The following is a 13,334-nucleotide window of genomic DNA, read 5'->3' as shown; positions in this document are numbered from 1 at the left end:
GATGCTGAATAAATAACCATTTGAAAACGAAAAAACCAAAAAAGTTTTTAACTTTTACCTTTTACAGATTTGAATCGTTGAAACTATTTGTTGCGTTGATGAGAATAAGGCCGAAAACAGAAGATGGCACATGAGTTGCAGCGACGGTGGTGATAGTCGCATCAACGACATGGATTTCGAAAGTGATAATTAATGATGGAGAAGGAGAAGAGAAATTAGGAAAATGAATTTGAGAAGAAAGATGAGAAATCACGGAAGAGAGAAAATGAAATGGAAGAGATAGAAAGAGAGGAAAATGGAATTGATTAACGTGAAAGAGAGATATACAAAAGTGAAAGAATTGTTTAATAATATAATTGGTCTATTCAATGTACAAAGACCAAAAAACCAACAAATTTGATAGGTGTAAAAAAAATAGAGATGGGTAGCAATGTATTTTTCAAATGCCTTACTTTTCTTATATGGTAGATACGATTAAGTTGTTCTCATGAGTATTCTTAAGCAAATAGTCTCACAAAATATATATTATTAGGTAAGCTCAAATAAGTCAATACAAATAAATTTTTAGTAATATTGATATTTTATTTTTTTTATTCTATATAAACATTATTTTCTTACAAAATTATAGATAAATTTTGTTTCTAGGGATTGAACTCTAGACTAGTTGTTTACACTCACTTAACTCAACTAACACATATTAGTTGACCTACTCCACCTACCAATGTATACATACTAAGTGAATTGGTTACTTCCGTATTACAAATGAAATAGACTTTTAAAAAGATTAATTAGTCAATTAGACATTCGAAAAGTTCAGGTTCAGAACTAAAATTAAGCCTATGAGAGTACAAATTAGACTTAATCTTTGAGGTTTTTTTATATCAGAGTTAAGCTTGACAAAATTTAACTCGACTCAACCTATTCACACTCTCACTTGTAGTTGTCACCAAGCATTGAGAAATTTACCCTTTCTCCTAAATTGATGGATGGATGTATACCTTCTCATTCAATAATTAATTCTCTACCTTGGAGCAATGATAAAAAGTGGATTTTCAAGGAACGTGTTAATATAGAAAGTATTTCTACACTATACTTCTAGTATGTATACTCTGTATATACTTAGGTGTATTGTACATAGCTTTAGATTAGAATAATCTGCCACATCAGCAGATAGGATTACTAAGATATCTCTATCTTATCCATGTACATATAAATACTATCTTGTAAGCTATACTTGATCCTAATGAGGAAGTTACCATTTTCATACATCAAGCTGTGCACTTTCTGTTATTTTTCTGTTGTAACTACTTTCAGTTACGCTTCTTCATCACTCTCACATGGAGTTTTATGGTGAGTTCACCACCATTGACATGGTATCAGAGCCTGGTTTAAGATCCGGTGGGCCACCTTCTATGGTTTCCGCTATCGGGCCACCCACCATTTATTTCCACGCTCCAAGTTGTCTAGTCCTGGGCGTGAGGGGGTGTGTTAAGAGTCCTACATCGAACAATATATGGCCTGAACATGTCCTTATAAGTGGGGGCAATCCTCACCCTACAAGTCGGTTTTGTAGGGATGAGTTAGGCCTAACCACACTTATTTACAAAATGTATCAAAATTTTTTCCTTTTATACCTTCAAAATGTATTACTGATACTCCTTATGATGCTTGCCATTTTAGCAAACAAAAGAGATTATCATTTCCTCATAGTACTTCAAATTCTAATGCACCATTTGAGATCTTACATGATGACATTTGGGGCCCTTTCTCTACTATTTCCATGCTTGGCCATAGATATTTCCTCACCCTTGTTGATGATTTTAGTAGATTTACAAGGATTATTTTTCTTAAATCTAAAGATCAAGCCAAAGTCAGCATACACTATGCCAAAATTGACTTTAGACAGCACATTAAAGGCACCGCTTTTTACAACAAGCGCTGCTAAAAGTTCAAAAAAAAATCATATATATATATATATATATATATATATATATATATATATATATATATATATATATATATATATATAACTTGAGAAAAAGCGCTGCTAAAGGCTTATTTTAGACAACGCTTCAGAAAAGCGCTATTATAGGGCTTTTATAAAGCACTGCATAGGCAGCGCTTTTTTCATAAAGCGCTGCTATAAGTTCATTAAAAAATTAAAAATTAAAATTATAGAAAAAAACGTTGCTAAAGGGTTATGTTAGAAAGCGCTTTCAAAAGCGCTGCTAAAGGTTTTTTAGAAAAAGCGCTGCCTAAAGTTCAATTAAAAAAATAACCCCTCTAAACTTTTCTCTCCTCTAAACTTTTCTCTCTTTTCATTATTCCAACGTAGGGGTGGTTTTTGGCCATTTTTGGCTAGAAATCACCCCTCCCTCAACACCGTTTTCTTTCTCTTTTTATTTAAATAAGTGGTTATCCATATAGATTTGCTTCTTCTTTTGTGTGTTTTTAAGTTTTCATCGTCTTGTGCGGTGTTTGTTGGTTTTCCCGTCTTAGTATGGTGTTTGTTGGTTTTCTCGTCTTAGTACGTTGTTTGTTGGTTCAGATTGACACATTTACTTCAAATCATTGCAGATTTGAGGAAGACTTGGGCGTCAATGTTGCAGATCCAGAAGTATGAATATTCTGGTGACTTTTATTTTGTCATATTTGTAGGCACTTTCAGTTTGCCGTTGTATGCTATTAACCTAGGTGTTGCAAGATTGTTTGCAGATTCACCTTTTTTCGTTTTTAGCGATCTTGAATTTGTAATGATCGATGTATTTTTCAATTTGAATAAATGAATATCTTTTTAGTCAAAAAAAATATATTTAAAATATTTTCTTTAAAACCGAATGAAGAACAGTAGGGATCGAACCCCTATTTTTGCAGTGAGCTAAACGATGCGTTTTAAACTTAATATTATTTTAAAGCATAAAAAAAACTTTGGTTAAAATTGGGATAGTTTGAAACCATATTATTACCTTCTACACAGACTCGCCGCAATTTTCTGTTCACAAACTCTCACTCTCTTCTCAAGCGAATCATTCTACCACTTCGTCTCCTCCTCCATCGCTTTGTTTCTTCTCAAAACATCACTAATCAAAGCAATCAGTTTCAAATCGCTTCAGTTTTCTGTGTTTTAGTTCAGTTCAAAACCTCCAAAGCAATCAGTTCCAATCTATAGGTATGATATCATAGGTGTGTTTATTGTTTTTTGGTTATCTTTTCCTTTTTTTTCTTGTAATTACATTTTTGTTTTGTAGATTCGGTTTTACTGTTTGCAAAACAAAGGGAGCGGTGCTTCGCTTATGGCGAAAGCTGCGATGAACTCACACGAACCTGCACTTTAGTCACTTGCTATTATACAGTTTAACGGAAGCGGCGGTACCAGAAGTAGTAAGGACCTCTGTCGGATCTCCGAGGGGACGCGATTTCTTATTCAAATCTTCAATCTCAACTCTGATTCTTCACGGCATCTGAATTCCTGGTCCTTGATGTTCAATCATCTCCGCCGCCACCCCCACCACCACCATTTCTTCTAACTCCGTCATCTTTTCATCTCACTTCATTCTTCTATCGTATTGTAGGGTATCAATTTGAAGTCAGTGGGTAAGTCCAAGAAGACAAAACAAACTGCACCAGAATTTGATGATTTATATCTGATGCTTCTCGTTAGGGTAAGTTCTATCTCTACTACTATAACACTTGTTAATCTGATTGTGAATAATGGATCTGGGATTGAAGCGATTTCCTTGTTGACTTGTTATAAATTGTTTAAACAGTTTTACAGGTTTATGTCGTTAGAATAGTTTGAAGAAAGCAATCCAAACATGCCCTTATTTTTGCCAAAAGAGAATTACTTACTTTCCATATAATTTTTAAACATATACATAATTCTTACTTTGGGTTTTCTGTTGTTGTTTCATTAGGAGGGTAAGATTGATGTAGTTGTGGGTGCTGTGACAAATGATATTCGCGTTTATGAAGTGCCTGCGACAAAGGTAACTACTCTGAGGTTCACAGAAACTGCTAGAGCTAGAATTGTCAAGGCTGGTGGGGAGTGCCTTACCTTTGATGACCTGGCTGTTAGAGCACTTTTAGGCTAGAACACGGTATGTAAAATGCTGCTCTCCTTTACTTGTTACAACTCTCTGTGTTATTTTGTTATAATTTTATTAGTTTTATTAGTTGGGATATTTGGAAGCTCATGTCAGCTAACATTATACATTTTTGTTAGTTTTGACTACCAACTTCTTATCAATATGTTCATGTACATGTCTTGTTGTAAACCTCCCTTTTTTTCACCACTGTTTTTGTGTCGGAACTTGGAGCAATTTTGTGTTTTCTTATGGCTTTTGACTAATGGTTATTCAGCAGAAAATAATATTTTCACTGTTATCTTGTTGTCACCTTTGTGAAAGGGGAAATCTATAGAATGTTGAATGTGAATGTATCTAGACTTTCTTTATTTAATTATCACCTTATGGTGAACTGTGATGGTTCTTCATGTTCTTTTGTATTTTCACATTATAATTGTTGTACCTACTCTTTTAAACTTGCTTTACTATTTCTTGACAACTTCCATATTTCTTGACAACTTCCATATAACTGTAGTGTATTTAATTTATATAATTATATTTAAACTGTGAAAGGAATAAAAAATATCTGGATGTTCAACTCAAACCTGGTGTATTTCCTGTTTCTAAATTGGTTTGTTAAATATAAATTGTTTATCCATTAGACCTATCTATTGTTATAAATTTATATCAATTTGGGCAATTGATTCTATCTTGTTTACAGTTTTCACTTCTGTTTGGAAAGTTGAAGATGGCATAAAGTTAACTCTTAGCATTTTTTCCATGGATTAATGTTTCCACTCCTATTATCTCTATTAGATGCATTGTAATTTATTTACAAAATATTGTTGCTGCAATAAAGAGTTGCTTAGTTATGTATCTTTCATAATTCATGTATGAAGTGGAATTAGTCTAGCTAGAGTTAAAGAACTTGTTCTTTGTTTTCAACTTTAACGTAGTCTAGCTTGGCACACCCACTGTAAGGCTATTTTTAATGTTGCTATTATTCACCTGTTGAATGCAATTTGGCATGCGCGCAATAGTGTGAGATTTAAAGATCGTTTAATTTCAACCGCTTCTTCTATTGCGAGCATTATTTCGGTTTGTAGTATGGCCGGCAATATCTTTAAAGTTCCTTCCTTCATCCCCATTCAAGAGTTTGAGGTTTTGAAGAGGTTCAAAGTCATTATTCAACCTCCTCCCGCTCCTAAGATTGTTGAAGTCATTTGGAAGCCGCCCCCGTGGGATTGGATAAAAATTAATTCTAATGGCGCTTCGCAAGGCAATCCTGGGCCCTCGGCGTGGGGAGGTATAGCTAGAGATTATGATGGTAGGTTTCTTGGTGCCTTTTCTTGTTATATTGGTGACTCTAACTCTCTCATTGCCGAATTCACCGGTGCTATGTTAGCTATTGAGTTCGCCCATGAGAAGGGTTGGAACAAGATTTGGCTGGAATCAGATTCTTTAGCAGTTGTGCGTGCCTTCTCTCCCCCGTACTGTGTTCCTTGGCATCTTCGTACAAGATGGCTTAATTGTGTTAATATTACGGTTAGAATCTCTTTTTTGGTTTCTCATATTTTCCGTGAAGGAAATAGCTGTGCGGATTCTCTGGCGAATATAGGGCTAACTACTTCTGATTACACTAATTATAGTAGCATTCCTAGTTTTTAAGGGCAGATTTTGTAAAGAATAGACTTGGTTTGCCGTTCTTTAGATTTAGTAGTTCTTGAGAGGGTTTTGGTTTATGCCCCCCTCCTTTTTGTACCAGCTTCTTTGGTTTATATATAACCTTATTCAAAAAAAAAAAAGTGTACTATTATTTAACTTTTACGTGTAATGCTGAATTTTACATATAAATCATGAGCTGAAAAAAATGTATTTTGATATAATCTTCAAATTTTGTTCAGTAGGTTTTTTGTTAATATTTTTAACAATATTTTTTTCATTTGTGTATTTTATTAATTTATTTCTTATACCTTGTATTTTTAGGTCTATGAAATAGAGATTCCAACCATGGTATGGATTTCTAACTTATGATTTATTTTAATATTTAACACATTTCATCTAATTAATTAGTTTTAACTAAATCATATTAGGTTATATTATGTAGTACTTTGATGAATTTAAGTCTTCTACTTACTCGAAATATCATATAAGGTATTGGAAGTTGAAAAGTGTTGTGAAAAATTAGGTTTAGTTGTGTTGGAGCCAAGTTAGTTTAATTGACCGTGTTGTTCTGTTCATATCTTGCAGGACCAGGACCGTCCGTTCGCCGGGTTTTGGCGATTTTGGGCTGATTTAGTTTTTATTAGGGATGACCTGATTCTGGTTCTGTTGCAAACATGTGAATTGAATTATAATGGGGTATATATTTTGGATTATAATGATATATAATGGTGGTATATAATGGTATATAATGCCTTTTTTTTGTATATTTTCCGGCTTCTTTGTTGAAATAAAGGCTCCTTGAAATGTAAGGCTTGAGTTACAGGTTTATGGGATTATTCCAAAAATATGCTTTTAAAAAAAAGAAAGAATAGACAGCGCTTATTGATTGTTATTATTATTATTTTGTGTGCCGCTTCCAAAAGGGGTGCATTAAAAGGCACTTATAAATTAAAGTGAGGAATAGACAACACTTTTAAAGAAAAGTGTTGTCTAAAAGATAACCAAAAGGGGTGCATTAGAAAGACTTCAAAATTAAAGTGGAGAATAGACAGCGCTTTTAAAGAAAAGCGCTGTCTAAAGAAATGCCTAAAATATAACCAAAAGCGTTGTCTAAAGGGGATATATAGCAGCGCTTTTACATTAAACCAAAGCGCTGCCTTTACTTATAGCAGCGCTGGCTTAGGCAGCGCTGTCTAATGCCAAAAAAAGCGCTGTCTAAAAGCTTATTTGGCGTAGTGATAATACAATTCCTTGCCTTTATAGAGAACCAATTTCAAACTAAACTAAAATGTTTTAGGTCAGATCATGGGACTGAGTTTCTTACTCTCTCCAATTTCTTTCTTTCTAAAGGTGTTATCCAGCAAAAGTCTTGTGTTTACACACCCCAACAAAATGGGGTGGTTGAAAGGAAACATCAGCACTTATTAAATGTAGCTAGATCCTTATTTTTTCATTCTAAAATTCCACACAATATGTGGAACTTCTGTGTCCAACATGTTGTCCACATTATTAACAAGTTACCTACACCTCTTCTCAAACTTAAGTCTCCCTATGAATTGTTATATGGTCAGCCTCCCTCTCTTGTCCACCTAAAAGTTTTTGGATGTTTAAGCTATGCTACATCCAATCAACCTCATAAGACAAAATTTGACCAAAGGGCCCGCAAAACTGTCTTTCTTGGTTTCAAAGATGGAACCAAAGGCTATATTCTATATGATATTCAAAATCATACCATCTTTGTTTCTAGACATGTTATCTTTTTATGAATCCTTTTTTCCCTTTAACAAATCTCAGGTTACTAGCTCTCCCTTGTCCACTCTGTCATCTCCAGTCCTATATGATGACCATGACATGTCCCACCAGTCTCCCAACTCCACAGACATATCTGACTTCTTTGACATTAACAATTCTTCTCCTAGTATGCAGCAACAGAAATACAGCTCACCCAATTCTGAACCTATTCTAAATACTAGGTCACCCTTGCCCTTAGAGACCAATGGTCCAAACCATACCTCTGTCCTTCAGTCTGAATTCTCTAATTCCAGTCATAATCCTGAAGTCCCTTCTGATTCCTCTGGCCAACTTTCAGTCCTTATAGCTACTTCTCCTAATTCACCAGTTACATCTTCCAATAGTCCAGAAAATATTGTCATACCTCAATCTCTCCCTACTAGACAGTCCACTCGTGTTGCTCGTTCTCCTAGTTACCTTGCAGACTATCATTGTTACCACACTTCAAACAAATTTTCTACCTTAACACCTCCATGTCAATCCACACCTTATCCCTTATCCTCTGTCATATCTTATGAGAAATTTTCACCACATTATAGAAAATTCTGTTGCTCTATTTCTTCTGTGTCTGAACCTTCATCTTACAAACAAGCCATTAAGCATGACTGTTGGATCAGGTGGAGCTTAAAGCTCTTGAGGAGAACCAAACCGGGACTGTGGTGGATCTGCCTATTGGTAAGGTTCCAATTGGATGTCGTTGGGTTTATAAGATCAACTATTCAAGGCAGATGGCTCAATTGAACGAAACAAAGCCAGATTAGTGGCCAAGGGTTACACACAAATGGAGGGAATCGACTATTTTGACACCTTTTCCCCTGTTGCAAAGCTCACCACTGTTAGAGTACTCCTTTCTCTTGCAACTATTAAGGGTTGGTATTTAGAACAGTTGGATGTCAACAATGCCTTCCTACATGGGGATTTATCTGAAGAAGTCTATATGACCTTGCCTCGTGGATTATCTGGCTTTCCTCCTTCTAAAGTCTGCAGGCTACAAAAATCATTGTATGGCTTAAAGCAAGCCAGCAGACAATGGTACTCCAAATTGTCTGCATTTCTCATTTCTCTTGGTTACCAGCAATCAAAGGCACACTACTCACTCTATGTCAAACATGCTGATTCTCATTTTACTGCCCTTTTAGTCTATGTTGATGATTTTGTTTTGGCAGGGAACTCCTTGGAAGAAATTAGACATGTGAAACACTTTCTAGATAAGCAATTCAGGATCAAGGATTTGGGTACCTTAAGATATTTCTTAGGACTTGAGATTGCAAGATCCACAGCAGGTATTCTATTAAACCAAAGAAAATACACCCTTGAATTGCTGCAGGATGCTGGTGTCTTAGCTGCTAAGCCATCTTCTGTCCCATTTGATCCCAACACCATACTATCACTACATGATGGTGATTTGTTGGATGATCCTTCCTCTTACAGAAGACTCATTGGCAGGCTCATTTACTTAACCAATACAAGGCCGGACATTTCATTTGCTGTTCAGAATCTGAGTCAGTTCATGTCACAACCCAGAGTTCCTCATTTTCAAGCTGCCACTCGGGTTTTAAGGCACCTCAAAGCAGTTCCAGCTACAAGAATCTTCTTCTCTGCCTCAAGTGCCTTGAAACTAGTAGGTTTTGCAGATTCTGATTGGGCATGATGCCCAGATACCAGGAAGTCTATCACAGGCTATTGTGTCATGCTAGGTTCTTCTTTATTGTGTTGGAAATCCAAGAAGCAACATACTGCTGCCAGATCCTCCACTGAGGCTGAATACAGGGCTCTTGCCTCTATCACTTGTGAAGTTCAATGGTTAACATATCTCTTTAGAGACCTCCTTGTGGATTTTACTAGCCAACTTCCATCTTTTGTGACAGTAAATCTGCCATCTACTTAGCCCATAATCCCACATTTCATGAGAGGAGCAAACACATTGAATTGGATTGTCATGTTGTTCGTGAGAGAATCCAATCCAAACTCATACATTTTCTTCCCATTTCCACACATGATCAACTGGCTGACATGTTAACTAAACCTTTTCATTCTCCTGCCCTAAAGCTCACTTTGACCAAGTTGGGACTTTGTAGTATACATAGTCCAACTTGAGGGGGACTGTTAATATAGAAAGTATTTCTACACTATACTTCTAGTATGTATACTCTGTATATACTTAGGTGTATTGTACATAGCTTTAGATTAGAACAATCTGCCACATCAGCAGATAGGATTACTAAGATATCTCTATCTTATCCATGTACATATAAATACTATCTTGTAAGCTATACTTGATCCTAATGAAGAAGTTACCATTTTCATACATCAAGCTATGCACTTTCTGTTATTTTTCTGTTGTAACTACTTTCAGTTACGCTTCTTCATCACTCTCACATAGAGTTTTATGGTGAGTTCACCACCATTGACAGAACGTAATTAGAAATTTGAAAAAAAGATGAAGAGAAACTTGCCTTGAATTTGAACATGAGTTCTTCATGGTGTTCTTCCTCCTTTTAGTTCTTCAAAACATGCAGCTCCTCCAAAAGAGAGAAAGAGTTCTGATTTTCTTTTCAAGGGGTATTATTTATAATATCAAAGTAAAATGACTATTTTACCCTTCATTAATATTTGAGAATTTTCAAATATGCTCTTATTGCCTTATCTTTATTTAGGAAAATATAGAAATGGATAAAAATTTAATTGAATAATAAGATGACTTTGGAATAAACATCGATTTTTGTGAAATGAAAAAAATATCTTTCTATGGTAAAATATTCATTTTATTCTTTATTCTCCTAATTCAATTAAGAGAATAACTATCCTTACATCGCTTTTTAACACTACACCGTAGCTTTATACACAAAATATACATCACTTTTAACACTACACCTTAATTTTATACATAAAACATAGTATTTTTATTTTTTAATAATTTATTGTAACTTTGATTTATGTACCAAGTCATTTTACTTTGTGGCAGCATACGATGTAATCTACAGTGTATGAACAAAGCGGTATAAAACTAGCACAACTCTTCAACTAATCTATGATACAATTAATTAATCTATGATACAATTGCATCTTTTAATCAATAATTTAGGCCGGAATATTATACTTGTTAGAATTTGAATATTATACTTGTTAGAATTAATTTAAAAATTAATCAATATAAACATACTCAATACTGTTAGAAAAATAGTATGATAATCCTGGATATCTTCAAGAATCGTGTTTGTTCACTTTCCGAATAAAGTATTTCGACCCTATTCTTGTCTGGGTTCACGAAATCTTTGCGAGGATAATTCTTGAAGAACAATCCGTTTCTGACAATAGAGAGCAGATCAGAATGTAGAGAGGAAGTATGTAATTTCATGTACCAAATCGAGACCAAAAGACTCCTTATATAGGAGACCAATAATAGAAACGAACAGACACACCTTTTCAGAAAAACAGTTATGTCTGTTGGAAACGGGTGCAGCTATTCAAACGAATTGTTATGTCCGCCAGGGGCTCCGCCCCTTGGACCCCGACGGGGGGCTGCCCCGCACCCCGCCAGGGGCTACGCCCCTTAGAACCCCGTTTCTATTATTCATATTCAATTACACGTTTGGCTTGACGAGCTTGCACTCCGCACTACCCTAACTTGTTTTAAACTTAACGCATAATTGCATTGGCCTATAGTAAATCACATTACTACCAAAATATATTGATGATACTAAAATCACCAACAAATACAAATATTATATCTATTATATCTATAATTATATTTTAATGCTGAATCCAAATAAAAATACATGAGCAGACATAAAATCTTTAGAGCTACGACATTTTAATATATAACCATCTCTCATGACAACGATTAATAATAAAAGACGAATATTGAGTATCTGTGACTTCTTATACCTTAGTCGACACTCTTCATAGCAAGAGAAGAAAGTATTTATTATGTCTGGTATGTTGAAATTGTAATATATATATATATATATATATATATATATATATATATATATATATATATATATATATATATATATATATATGATTGTTTATGTTTCTTTAATTTAAAATAAGCCATGATTAATGGTGGAAATACGTCAAACCGACTAACAGAGGTCTACGGCCTAACTTATACAGACTCAGATCAAGTCAGATTTATTTTTCAAATAAGAAAGACCTAAACTTTTTTAAAAGTCTATTTAACAAAAAAGGCCAGACCACTAGCCATAGAAAAAGTCTTTTGAACCTAGTGGGCTAGCCTATTTAAATATATATGAATAATTTATTATAATAATAATATTGTATTCATACTTTGAGTTAAAATAGAAAAATCAAGCTTAGTCATTTTCATGAACGGATGAAAATTAACTGTAAAAACTTTATGAACAATGTCATAAGTTGTTTTCTTAAGTTCTCTCAAACAAATTGTATCAAAAATTTTATATTAATAGGTAAACTTGATTAAGTCAACACAAATAAATATTTAGTCTTGTTGATCTTTTACTTTGTTAGTCTATTTAAACATAGTTAAATTTTTTATTTACAAATGCTCAAATAAAATAGGCTTTTATGTAGGCTCTTAGGCCAAAAAGGCCTTCGAAAAGGCCAGATTTATGCTTAAAAATAAGCCTTTGATAGGTCACAGACCAGACTTAGACTTTGAAATTTTTGACAGGCCAGACACAAACTTGGCAAAGCATATATAGCTCGATCCAGCCTATTCCCACCCCTAGCCATAACTAACATCTATATCAATATATATTGAATCTTAATAATTTAGTTATTATCTTATTACGAATTTAATTAATTTAATTATTAAAACTACTCCTTCCGTCTCATAGGTGTTTTCTTTTTTTGAAATTTTTATACTTTTTAAATTAATGATTAATTGGGTTAATTTTAATGATAAAATGAAAATTATTTACTAAAATAGTCATAATATGTAATCGAGTAGTTACATGAATTAAAATACAATAAATTAAAATATAATAAATAAAAATAAATTAATAAAAAAATATTATTAAATATATAAATATTCTAAAGACACAAATAATTTAAGATAAAATAAATAGAAAGGATAACACTTATTGATTATCACGCTATAATGTTTGTTGAGTTTTTAATGAACTTTTTAAATATCTTTACAGAAAAACTTTATATTTAATATCATTTTCCGAGTTGTTACCCAACCTTATGCAATTCTAATTGTGCTTTTTTTTTTTAGTCCACCACACAAAATATATATGAAAACAAAAAGAGAGGTTACAGAGAGAGAGAAGCAAAAGGGGGGACCACACCAAAACCCCTTAATGAGTTACTCTATAACAAGGAAGGCCAATAGAGTTTTTGGCAAACTCCATTAGAATTTCCCTATGAACAACATTCCACCAAGTGAAATCATTTACATACAATCCTAAGTTAGCGAGCCTATCCGCGCAATGATTTCCTTCCCTAAAGATATGAGTGACCAGAAAATTAATAGATTTAGTATGCTGAACAACATTTTCCCACCTGTTCCGTAACGCCCAAGGGACAACGTGAGGCTTGGAGAAAGCAAGAACCACAAGCTTTGAATCCGTTTCAAGCCATAAATTCACCCAATTTTTCTGCCTTGCAATTTCGATAGCAATAATCGCACCATAAATCTCAGCCAAGAAAGCATTACCTGAGCCAATAAATTTTGAGAAACTTCCGAGATGCTTACCCGTGTGATCTCTGAAGATACCGCCGCAAGCCGCTCTTTGAGGCATTCCAGAAGACGCGCCGTCCGTATTGCATTTGATCCAATGAAGAATAGGAGGATGCCACAAGAATTCTTTGACAATACAAGCT

General features: G+C 34.1%; 1 long non-coding RNA gene across 2 annotated transcripts; it reads left to right on the top strand.

The window, feature by feature from the left end:
* Positions 1 to 2,965: 2,965 nt before the first annotated feature.
* On the top strand, positions 2,966 to 6,780 carry LOC131596280 (uncharacterized). 2 transcript variants are annotated; one of them, XR_009282244.1, is made up of 5 exons: positions 2,966 to 3,169; positions 3,249 to 3,662; positions 3,915 to 4,097; positions 6,051 to 6,077; positions 6,315 to 6,779. It is a non-coding gene; the product is annotated as an uncharacterized LOC131596280 (long non-coding RNA). The 2 variants fall into 2 exon arrangements; XR_009282245.1 differs by lacking the exon at positions 6,051 to 6,077 and having other exon boundaries at positions 6,315 to 6,780.
* Positions 6,781 to 13,334: the final 6,554 nt, after the last annotated feature.

Source organism: Vicia villosa, linkage group LG4 (genome assembly GCF_029867415.1).
Source record: "Vicia villosa cultivar HV-30 ecotype Madison, WI linkage group LG4, Vvil1.0, whole genome shotgun sequence".
In the NCBI taxonomy this organism is placed as follows: Eukaryota; Viridiplantae; Streptophyta; class Magnoliopsida; order Fabales; family Fabaceae; genus Vicia; species Vicia villosa.
Note: the sequence above shows the minus strand (reverse complement) of the source record. Positions and strands in the feature narration are given on the sequence as shown.